Genomic DNA, 12,496 nt, shown 5'->3' with positions numbered 1-12,496 from the left:
GATAATAAAGTAAATGCGCGGCAGTTGCAGTTAGTACGCACAAAACAATCAAAGAATAAATAAACGGACGCACGTCCCGCGCTGTATTATCAGAAACAAATGTGAGTGTAAAATGCGTGCGTGCGGCGAGACTCGAACGTAGCCATGTATGTACATACATACAGATGTAAGTTCGTATAAAGCTGAGGCCAGCGAAACCAACAACTAACTGGCCCTTTGTTAATGAATTTTGGCACATTTGTCAAATACCGCGCGATTTGAATATGTCAATGGAGCACTGCGTCGGCCGCATGTAAAAAGCCAACGTCGAGAGTGACGCGCGTGTACATACATATATACATACATAAATACGAAGTATGTTGTTTTTGTAAGACAATCCAAGCAAAAAACGCGTAACAATCTCGTTGCGGTGAATGTCGTTTGCAACTGATGTGTTTTAAAAAATGCATTTAATTCATATTACCAATACATAATTTAAAGTGGAAAAGTGTGTTGTGGCATAATTAATGCGATAAAAAAATACCTACCAGCTAATGAAGAATACATAGTTACGGTGATAACAACGGTAAAACAAATGGAAAAAATGCATGTAAACATATAGTTAAATTCGAATTGTCACACTAGTGCTAAAAGTGAAAGCTTAGAAAAATCTATCTATGTATTTAAAAGGGTGCTAGTCAGGGCCGAGCTTAACTCTAGCTTATTCGCCCGGGACGAATAGTGCATTGGCGTCCTTTTATATATATAGTATACAAAAATCCCGTGTCACTGTGTTCGTTTGCGCTAATCTCCGAAACCGCTTAACCGATTCAAATGAAACTTAGTGCGTGTGTATTGTTGGGTCCAACTTAAAAGATAAGATAGTTTTGAACCCGAGAAAAATTGCTTTTTTTTTCATCGAACTTTTCTATGCTTTTCGCAATCCCCTGTCGCTATGTTCGTTTACGCTAACCTCAAACTGCCCATATCCGAAGCGGGAGTTTTTCAAAGTTATTCGCGGCTACGCTTCTTATGTATGTTTATGTTGGGGAGAAATACGTAGGATAGCAACAAAATAATGTAGTATGTATTTATACACATAGAGCCAATTTCACAGTGCGTAGTTAACTCAGAATCAGCAGTTAATTACAGATTTTTGTACTGAAAATCTCTAGTTAACTGCCGACTCTGAGTTAACTACGCACTTTGAAATTGGCCCATAAACATGCGCAGATCAACAGCAATAAAAAATTTACCGTTTGGTCACCATCCAATGTTTTCCATTCCCCTGGCTGATGTTTGAACCGTAACCAGAGATCGTTTTTTTTTTAACAACAATAACAACAATCTTTTGTCAATTTCGATAAAAAATGAAACGTAAGAAACAATATGGGTCTTCACACCGAGCTCGGTATTCGGTTTGTGTAAAATAGTGTACGTAACCGAGTTCCCGAGTACCAAGCTTCGGTGTGAAGACCCATAATATCTACGATGCATATACCTAACCTGCCTATGTATCGGTGTGTAGCAGGACAACGTCTGCCCGGGCTTACTAGTATGATAATAAAAAATGTAATGCCTGACTGCCTTCGATATAGGTACCACTTTCGCAAAACAAATTTCCATCAATATTAGATTTAAAGTTGACCGTTAACCTATCTTGCAATACAGAACAATGTCGCAATATTTCCGTCCTTTATTTTGATTTCCGTTTATGTTAAACGAAAAATTCCACGATGCATTTTGCATCTATTGAAATTTATATATATAAACATGGTGTCCAAAAGAATACTAAAAAACTAAATTTCAACCTTTTCTTGGATAAAAATAGACTATGTAATTGGTCAAGAGAAGCGAATGCGCGCGTATCCTTTACATTCCGGCACGGCGCCCTTCAAAATCCGGGTCGCCCCACCCTAAATCCGACTGATCTTATTTATATGTATCTACATATGTATGTATGTATGTACATATATAGTAAAAATTGCATACTTATGTGCGTACATACAAATGTTGTTTAGCCAATGAAAAATAAAAAACGCATTTAAAAAAGGAGTTATCAACAAATAAACTACAGCACACACATTAAGTTGCGAGTTGTCGAATGTTCAGAATTAAAACCTTTTGAATTTTGAAAGTGATTTCCTTTATTTATCGGAGTTGTTGCCAACCGCCTTAAACCAACAACATATGTAATTGCTAAACGCTTAAACTTAACGGGAGGTAAAATAACTAAAGGAACGAGCAACCGTACTTTAACTTGGGCCAGGGACCAGCGTTGCCACAGACACATTTTTTTCCTACCAAAATTTCCTACCATACCAACCAAAACCTCCCAGAAATTCATTTAAGTTTTAAGAAAAATCTCGATGTCAAATTTATTAAAACATAGCTAACATAACATTTAGTAAAACTGAAACACAGCTAGTAAAATAAAAACATATTAACTACGTATAACGATTCATTTCACTGTACATATTATCAGACTTATCCAAATGTATCTCTCTTTACACATACATACATATCGTCATTAGATGCGCTTTAACCTCTTTGAAGGCGAAGAAGGACGCATAAACTTATGTTCGGGGTCAACTATTTATGTTTGCGAGTGTAACAGTATACGAATGCCCCAAAGAGTTTTTCCAGAATGATGTTGAATCCATTTTAACGCGTCTTTTTTCGCAAATTTTTTTCACCCGTCCTTTTTCGTCGTTAAAACACCCGAGCGTCGTTATTTGTGTCTAGTGACGATATTTTTATTATTACGTCGGAGATACTCGCGCTGCGACCTAAGAAGATATATTGTGCTAAATCCTAACTGTAACCACTCCAACCATAGGCTATTTAAGAGCTTAGCACATTGGATGATTCCTTGTTCCAAATTTTATATGGGGAAGACAATCGTTCTCCAAGGTATATCAAACTACGGTTCATGCTTCGTGGGCAGACACATAGAATATACTCTGGGATTTCCTTCATCAGCCCACAAAACCTGCAGTCCGTCTCTTCCGTCCATTTATTCAATTCAAATGGTACTTAAGTTAACGTGCAGTGCACAGTGGTTCGGATCGCAAATCTAGCTGGACGAAACTATTTAAACAAATACTCGTTGATGGATCTTTACACCACTTCTTACCTAGGGGATTTTTGAGTCGCTGATTACGAATCTGAAGTCACTTATCAAAAATTCAAAATAACGGATCCAATATGGCGGACGAAATTAAAAAAAAAAATCGGTAGATTACTATGAAACTGGGTATCTGGGGGTTTTCTGGGTCGCTGATTACATATCTAAAGTCATTTACCAAAAATTCAAAATGGCGGATCCAATATGGCGAACGAAAATTTAAAAAAATCGGTAGATTTCTATGTAACTGGGTATCTGGGGATTTTCTGGGTTGCTGATTACGAATCTAAAGTCATTTACTTAATTTACTTTGGAACGAGCATTTTCATCAGATATTTCTTTCAATTTACTAATCACATGATCACGGACACCTTGTTGTCTTTTAGAAGTTTCTGCAACACCAAATATCAAACAACTCACTTCATAAGATTTTATTAACCACGACTAAAATTTAAGATCACAGCAAGAAACACAAATAAATTTCAGAAAAAATTTTATAACAGCGCTTAAAGATTTGCATGCCTGCTGTATAATTTTTTAATTTCAGAAAGCAGAAAATTCGCGAGGTACTATTTTTTTTAACTCTTACATAACCAAAGGTTTTATAACTCCAAGTATTTTTCTGTTTTAACACACAACCCCGCCCCCCTCTCCCCCGTGGATCCGCCACTGATCTTATATTTATATTCAGATACATTCCTGCTAATTACTTTTGAATTTTGAGATTTGACATACCGTCACTAAAATGTAAATATCTAAGCCAATTGGTTAGACTTGGTTATCGAACTTACCCTCTGCATTTGCGAAGGTGTAAAGAATAATATGCAAGTGGTTTTATAACGGCCTTCGGCGGCCTTTACTTCTCCTACTCTTTAATTTATTTTTTTAATTAATCAAAACGACGATTTTTCAGAATAAATTTGCTTATACCAATGTGGACATAAATTGCGTTATGACCTCTGAATCTATAGCGGAATACGTGTAACTTTTTGTTTATAAAGTCAATTTGCAATTATGCAAATATTTGTGAGTGCAATTAGCAATCTTTTAAGTTAAATTTCAGCTTTTAAAATAGAGTTCTCAAATAGGCGGCGTTGACTTACCTTTTTTTGTTTGTTTTCATATGTTAATGCTTTAATAAATACAATTTCTATTTGAATGTATTGTCAGGAATGTATTCCAAGTACTATTAAGTATTTTAAAAACAAAAAAATTTTGACTTTCATCCAGCTAGATCTGCTATCCGAACCACTGTGCAGTGCGCTGCCAGGTAGCCCATAAGAGTTCAAGGTGTCATTCGAAGTTCCTCCTGGAAGGAGCTATGAATCTCGGGGGGGTGAAATAACACAAACGGCAATAACGCAAATTTGTGTTATTTCCCATTTAAATGTGAAATAACACAAATTTGCTTTATTTCATTTCTCGTTGAGCAATAAGACCAACTTTTATACTTAACAATTTGAGTAATAAAGCAAACTAGTGCACATATGTACGTAGTCACCCAGTTACATTTGACAAAAAGTAGTACATGAACAAGTTAAATGGACGGATTTGTAAGTATACAATTTTGAAAGTGCCCGGCGTCGCGGCGGTCCGCGTTGGCGCGACGCCCCGCGCCACCCCGCGCCGCGTTCGACGACGCGCTCGCGTCCTCCGCCCCTCCCCTCCTTTCGCAATTATGTACTGGTGGCATTATAACCGTTTAGAAAAAGGAAAAATTATAAAATAACACTAGTTCACTTCTGAAACTGCTTTTTAATGTCCAAGTAATGGGAATTATTGTGTATGGTGTTATTGCATGCTGCATCCCACCCATAGTGGAATTTACCAGGTGCCACTGCTTTATTTGAAAATTTGCCTATAAAATGTGACTATAAGGCAGCCGAATGTCAGAAAATAAAGCGAGAAATCCGTTTTATTACTTCATCTGTTTATTGCGACATGGTTCCATGCAAACATTTTAAGGTTTTCCAGCAATGTTTTTAACAACATATTAAAAAGCATGCAGAATAAATTGATACAAAAGCGCTATGTCCAATATGCGGAGCAGTTTTTAAAGACGATGCTTTTCCTATATTTTGTTAGACTTTTCATAAGTAAAAATATTTTGTGAATATTACTTTCTTCATATGAATTATATCAAATTTTTTGTTTAATTCAAGGCCTATCAAACAGGTTTAGAGCATTTGAGCAAAAACAACATTTGCCTGTATTTTGTTGTTGCTTCTGGTATCGAAGGTGCCAAAAACTGTTCTGATTTTTTTCTCCTACATCAAAGCGTGCCATGCGAAATACGAAAAAGGTAAAAAATTTAAATTGAAAAAATGAGAATTGTTGCAGCTTTCTTTCTTAGTAAATTGGTTCGCTTCTCGAAGCATTGATCCACCATCCTGTGCCAGGTCCAGTAATCAGCGGTTGTGCTGCTGAGATGGTCGAGCGTTCCAAAAGCTGCTATTTAATCGCTGGTTTTGTATGGAAAATGTTTCACATGCAAATAGATTTTAACAATTTAGAATTTTTTTGAGAAGAAATGTTAAATATTTGACATTTTCGAGAACAAATAATTTGAAATAAATCAAATCAGCTGCTATACTGATATTACCTGTGCAATGTGCCTTGGTTTAACTGTATTTTTGGAATAAACAAAGTTCTTTTTGCTTCTGTCAGTAAACTGTGTTTTTTTTTTTACAAATAGTATAAATAAGCAATGGGAAATAAGGCAGAATTTGTTTTATTTCCAACCTTTGTTGGAAATAAAGCAAAACTCAGATTTTGGTATTATTTCCCATTTAAAAGTGAAATAAAGCTAATTTTGCGTTATTGCCGTTTGTGTTATTTCACCCCCCCTGAATCTCTTTGACTGTCTTATTCCCTTTGACTTCCGCCATTGGAAAGCAATCTGAGATTATTCCTAGCTAGCTCCTAAGTAGGTCTGCAGTGTATCCTTTAGATGTATCACAGAATAGCTCGGGACCATGCCAGCGCATTTGGTCTCCATGCTTTGCGAGACAGTCAGCCCTTTCGTTGCCTTCAAACCCTTCAACCCTAGCGTTACGCTATTGTGGGCGCCCGGGTGATTCAAGACTTCACAAGCCTTTAAGCCGTTTTAAAAGACTCTAAGGCCTTTAACGCTGCCAGAATATCTGAATATTTATTCTGACTTAATTTGCATTCTAAGATGTCAGTCGCGAACACATCTTGCGAATGTTCCGACTGGACTGCGAAGACTTCCGCCTGGAATATGGTTGGGTACGAGCCCATTGGCAGACTTTTCTGGAATCTTGGTCCAAGTACGTCATAAATTATATCGCTAGCTAAAGGTGTAAAGGTGCCAAGTCCATTTTTTTTTGCAAAGTTTAGTTTTTGATGCAGAATGGCAGGTAATACGAAACTACATAGATTTTTCGTCTCTCCTGAAGAATTTCAGAAAATGGACTTGGCATATGTTCACCCTTAGGTGACGATATATGGATGTTCGTATTGTATATTGGCAATAATAAGGCTATACGATTTACATGCTTGCGGCTGCCGTTATGCGAAAGCCCCGGAGAAATATTCATGTAAAAAGTTTGCTTAAATGTTTGGAAATACATATTTTATATTTTTCGCAAATAATTATTACTCATTGTCTCGAAACCTACCAAAATCCAATCAAGCCTATCAATATCCAATGAAGCCTAAAAACCTACCAAATGGAAAAAAACCTACCAGTTTTGGCAGGATAAGCCCATGTGTGGCAACACTGCCAGGGACCCGAAATAATGATAACGTCCTCGACGAAATAATGAGAATTCATGATTGGTAGTCAAGTTTCCAGAGAACTATATTATTATTTTAAGAACTATTTTAGTAGAAAATTTTAACACCTTAACCATAATGGGTTTGATTGATCCGTTACTTGAAGAGGTCCCATGTAAATTCATTAAAAATTGTAGTTAGAGGATTAAAATGCTCTACAAAAAGACTAAGCGGACATTATTACTGGGAGTCACCGAAAAAACAAAAAATCCGATTAACCTTAGCTGAACATTGCTGTGAAATATTTTAACCCTATAAAAATACTTTTTATTTTACTTTTTAAAAATGGGTCATAGAATAAACTACCTAATAAAATAGAACAAAACTTATGAGATGATGGTTATTTTTCAAAAAGACATTCTCGTGTTCCGAGTGGGTCTTTGTATGTAATGATATTAATTACTTGTCATATGAAATTAAGAAGTTATGAAGTTATTTTAAACGTTCTACGCCAGATACGATGGTGACATCATATGTCTTATAACAAAGGAAAATGAAGAACAGATATTGGAATACCTCAACAAACAGCACAGCAACATAAAGTTCACAATGGAACAAGAAATGGAAGGAAAGCTAAATTACTTAGATCTGACGATCAAAGTAAATAAAAACACCAGTAGTCTGCAATATGAAATTTTTAGGAAGCCCACAGCCACAGATACAATAATACATAATACTTCGAACCACCCTCATCAGCATAAAAAGCCGCCTTTAGACAAATGATCAATAGAATTGAGCAAATACCACTAACAAAAGAAGGATATAAAAACGAACTGAACGCAATATATGCCATAGCGGCTAATAACGGATACAAGAGAGATCTGGTAGAGGAAATCCGAATGGAGCACAAAAACAGAAAGCCAAACAAAGAAAAAAGCAATGGCACAAATTGGGAGGTATTAACCTATACTGGAAAGTCAACGTACAAACTAGCAAAGCTGTTCCAGAAACACAACCTTCGCACATCATTCAGAACAAATAACAACGTAGGACGGATACTACGGAACAGCAAAAATCGAGAAGACCCATTGGATAAACAAGGAGTGTATAAACTAACTTGCAAATGCCAGCATAGTTATATAGGTCAAACAGGACGGAAAATAAAAACAAGATTTCGCGAACATATAAGGGACTATAACAAAAAGACACAGAAACCGAGTGCAATACCAGAGTCAAATTTTGCTAACCACATGTTTAACAACAAATGTTCACCAACGCAAATAAGAAAGTCAGCGAAACTACTGCATGTACAGTATATTTTGCTTTGCTGCCTCTATGCTTAAGTGCATTCAACATACCTGCACATTGGCGATACCTGCCTTAAAAATTGTGCGACTAGTATCAATTATCAATGAAAGTATTACGTTTACCTGCACTGGCCCTACAATTACCTAATTTTACAACCTTTTATTTATTTTGCTCATCTCGCAGAACAACGAAAATGGCCATCTATTTATGTAGTTATATAGATAATTAGATAACATTCGGTAAAAATTTCGCTTGCAGTAATTTCTACATGGTAAGTGCTCCGCCAATATTTGGTTTCATAGGGGTTCGCATACCTTCCTCATTGAAGTAGTAAAGAAAATTCGCTTAAGTGCCTTTTTCGGTTACGTGCACAAGTTTTTCGTGCAAAGAAGGATGTGCAGCTAAGCAAAATATACTGTACAACATAAAGGCCAACGACTAAACGTACTAGAAAATATGGAAATATACAAACTAAAAACATTCGACGGCAAAATAATAAACGAACAAACAAATACCGCATCGGATGTTATATTCGAACCCTTAAAATTAATTTACGAGAAAAAGAAAAATGACAACAAAACAACAGGCATGGACACTCCGAACACGCCACAAAGTACCACCAGGACAAAAATCACCGACTTTTACCCACCTGCAGGCAAAAACCATACAGAGACAACATAACGGATGTTAATATCGAGACAGCGGACCTACCAACCTATTACCTGCTTCTGAAATAAAAAAGGACACCATGGCATTTCTAATAATTAATCATCGACGAAAATCACATTACCTAAGATAAATGAACATAAATTAAGGACAAAAACTCGAACCAGACAGAACGAAAAATGACACTGAAGATGGCACAATGCCGAAACCGGTTTGTCTGCAAACCAAACTTGACAAGGGATGACGGAAATTCGTTCCAAAATTAATTATTTTAAATGCATAACTTCAAAAAGGGCATCTTAATTATCTTAAATCATTTTTTTAAGCAAGCAAGTAGATTTTCCCTGGAAAATGTAGTTTTTAAAAGATATTCTTATTAATAAGCTCTATAGGATTTTTCGCATTAAATAAATAAAGAATCTCTATGGGATTTCTTTTCGTCTTTTTTACCCCTTAACCTAGAAACTTTTCATATAGAAAATATTCTAATTTCTATTGGTCATATTGCCACTGCCATTAGGATATCGATATTGACGATATCTTTTGCTATGAGATATCGATATTTTACTCACAAATATCGCCCGGTTACCAGCAGTGTTGCCGTTTTGATCCATATACTTCAAAAGTGATACGTGTTTGTGCAAATTTTCGGAAGATACTTTATTTTTTCTCTCAAGATACTTAAATTTTTCGCGAAGTACAAATTTTGATACATGTTAAAGAGAAAATATTTATGTATGTATGCCGTGGCAGCTTTTAAAATTTGATCGAAAATATTGAAACGTTTTGGGGTCAAATAAGCTTAAAGAAAAATGCTTTAAATGAACTATGTATAAAGAGCTGACTTCATTCATTTTTGATTTACTTTACTTGTCTTATAAATAGCTCAAACCCAATATTTTGATTTAATTCCCGTTTTTTTACTCCTATCTCGTAAATAACAAGAGTTACAGAAAAATTGCGAATAAGAGACTTGTAGGCCATTCAATTTTATCCGAAAAAGTTCTGGAACACCAAATCAATTTCATTGATATGTCTTGAGATATTGGGCTTTGAAGTTGAATTTTCATTGCTTATTGAGCTAAATTGTAGAAACTGTTGATCAATTTCAAAGCCCTATATCTCAAGAAATATCTATATTAGTGATTTGATATACTGTAACCTTTTTGTAGGAAATTGAGTTTCCTACAAATTTGTCATTTACATTTTTTCTGTAGCTCTTGTTATTTACGAGATTGGGGCAAAAAAACGGGAACTTTATCAAAATATTGGTTTTGGTGACCCGTACTAACTCGCTGTTGGGATTACGCCGCAATGGACACTTTTGTAGAGTATTCAATTCTGAAGAAAATCCGTCATTGGCCATAATTATATCATAAAATACCTCTGAGCGTTAGACTTTTGAAAAAATTCAAAGTTTACGTTTATTTTATATGGGAAATTTTGCACGCCTTGGACGAGTACTTAATGTTAATATTAAGGGTTCAAATTTTCAGGGAGTTTTTCATTGTGTTTTCCACAAAATTTCCAGGTAGGAGTGAAAAAAATAACAGTCGCAAAAAAAAAGCCCCCTTATGTAGATACATATATTTGATTCAAGTTTCTATAAAATCTATACATAATATTTTTGTTCGTCTCTATACAAGATTAAAAACAATAATCTCTTTTTCGATAGATTGTCACAATATGTAAAATATCTTTCTTCATGGACAAACATACATATATACATACATATATGTACGAGTGCGAATTACATGATTTCATGATTTTTTTATGACGTCGCGGCAACACTGGTTACCAAAAAAAAATAATTGTATACTTTAGCTTGCACTGTAACCGTACTTTTTATATTTATATGGTTAATTTTTCACATCAGTTCAAGAAACTTTCATACACATATGTAAGTTAAACTGTGCAATCGCTTAATACATGTGTTAATTAGAGTTGTAAAACTATCGATGGTATTATCGATACTATCGAATGGTTATATTTTTTTGCACTATCGAATGGTCGTTGACCACTATCGATAGTCTCTGTTGGACAAAATATATATATTGTTTATATTATATGTACTACTTAGTAGGATTTTTTTTTATTTAAAAAAATGGGAATTTGGCTACATTGATTTGCTTACACATCAATACTTTTTACCTATTACCGGGTCTTACATGGTTCAAATAATGAATTCAAATCTGCTTGCTAGTGGAAGAGAGGAGTAAGTCTGTACCGTCAAATGCCTCCAAGTTTCTTGTTTTGCTTTTGACATTTTCGCAAATAGAAAACACAAAAGAGAATGAACGAGAATTGCTTTACAGCACTTGAAGCGTGTAAATCGGGTGTAGTTAAATTTGAAAAAAACTAGTTTGAATATCTTTTTGGAACCATACTAAGGTGTTAGTGATTCTGCTTCGATGGAAGAAACCATTGATATAAGCCAGGGTTAGTAAAATTTTGGAGATTCTTGTATCGAAGAGAAAGGACAAATCTACTGAAAATCGCTATATAACAATTAGCTAATTCTTCAGGAACTAAAGAAAACTAAAAATGCAAACTATCGAAAACATCGAATGGGATGACTATCGATAGTTTTACAGCTCTAGTATTAATGAATGAATACATATCCTCATATTACAAAATTTGACCTTACATAAATTCATATTTGAAAACTTTACCTAATTTTTTCCAACAGGTCTATTCTGCACGTTACCAAAGATTTTGTAACCGGAAAATTTTATTACCAAAAAATGTTACCAGTTCTTGTCACCGCGATTCTAGTTACGTTGGTAATGCAGTTAAAATATTTAGCAATTCAGCTATGAAGAATTGTGGACATTCTGGTATTACATATTTCACGGGGCAATACTTTGTTACCAGCTTATAAGATGGTCACAAAATTTACCGCTTACAAGAGAACACAGAATTCGAAAAGGGTTTAAAATATGACAGGAACGTAATTTACCGGTTACAAAACTTTTATTACCAGCGCAGAATAGACCTGTAAGAGTAAAATCCTGATAGTTAAATTATTTAATTGTTGGAACTAAAATTTTTACATGCAAGAACTTATTGCTGCCAACAGATATTTCCCATTTGGAAAATGTAAAATAAATAATACTGTAAGTTATTCTTCTTTTCATAAAACTATTATTGAACAATTCTTAGAAATTTCCAATGTTTTATGGTACGATATATCGATGTTTTAAAAACGGTATTATCCATACGTCGATTTTTCAATCGGAGGAAAACCTCGGCTAAAATATGTAAGAGCATAATATTTTTTATAGGCTTCCAAAAACAAGAATGAAGAAGTAAATTTATATATCTGTGTTTATATATGTATAAAGGCAGTGTCTCTTCACATAGGCCCCTGTGCCTTTTACCGTAAATACACCGCAAAAATTACACTAATTTGCTCTTTAAGGGAACCTGGTAAAAAATTTAAATTTGGTCAATAGGGGTATCAATCGAAGCGTCTTAAATTCAATATTAAGAATCCGAAAGCGGAAATTAACTTCTTTTTAATATCCCAAAAAAACGTTCAAATTCCGCACTTTGTTTGGTTAATTTTCGGCTATAACTGTACGGACGGATCACAGTTTTCCCCCTCATTTGTAATTTCTGGCTCACCTTAATAATGTAAGGCAAGAATTTTCCGTCATCCCTTGTCAAATTTGGTTT

At 34.8% G+C, this 12,496-nt stretch overlaps 1 protein-coding gene across 6 annotated transcripts in view; it reads left to right on the top strand.

Moving 5' to 3' along the window:
* LOC118745621 (paired box protein Pax-6) overlaps positions 1–12,496 on the top strand; it is a 606,665-nt gene continuing 594,169 nt past the window's right edge. For 3 of the 6 annotated variants that reach the window (XM_036479150.1, XM_036479149.1, XM_036479146.1), the window contains exon 1: positions 1–565. The gene's annotated coding sequence lies outside the window, so the exon portion shown is untranslated. Of the gene's footprint in view, positions 590–633; positions 1,063–12,496 lie in introns of those variants that run through there. The other 3 variants (XM_036479147.1, XM_036479152.1, XM_036479148.1) reach the window with 3 other exon arrangements.

Source organism: Rhagoletis pomonella, unplaced genomic scaffold (assembly GCF_013731165.1).
Source record: "Rhagoletis pomonella isolate Grant_MI unplaced genomic scaffold, Rhpom_1.0 Rhpom_scaffold_00009, whole genome shotgun sequence".
Taxonomy (NCBI): domain Eukaryota; kingdom Metazoa; phylum Arthropoda; class Insecta; order Diptera; family Tephritidae; genus Rhagoletis; species Rhagoletis pomonella.
This window is presented reverse-complemented; position numbering and strand designations above follow the sequence as displayed.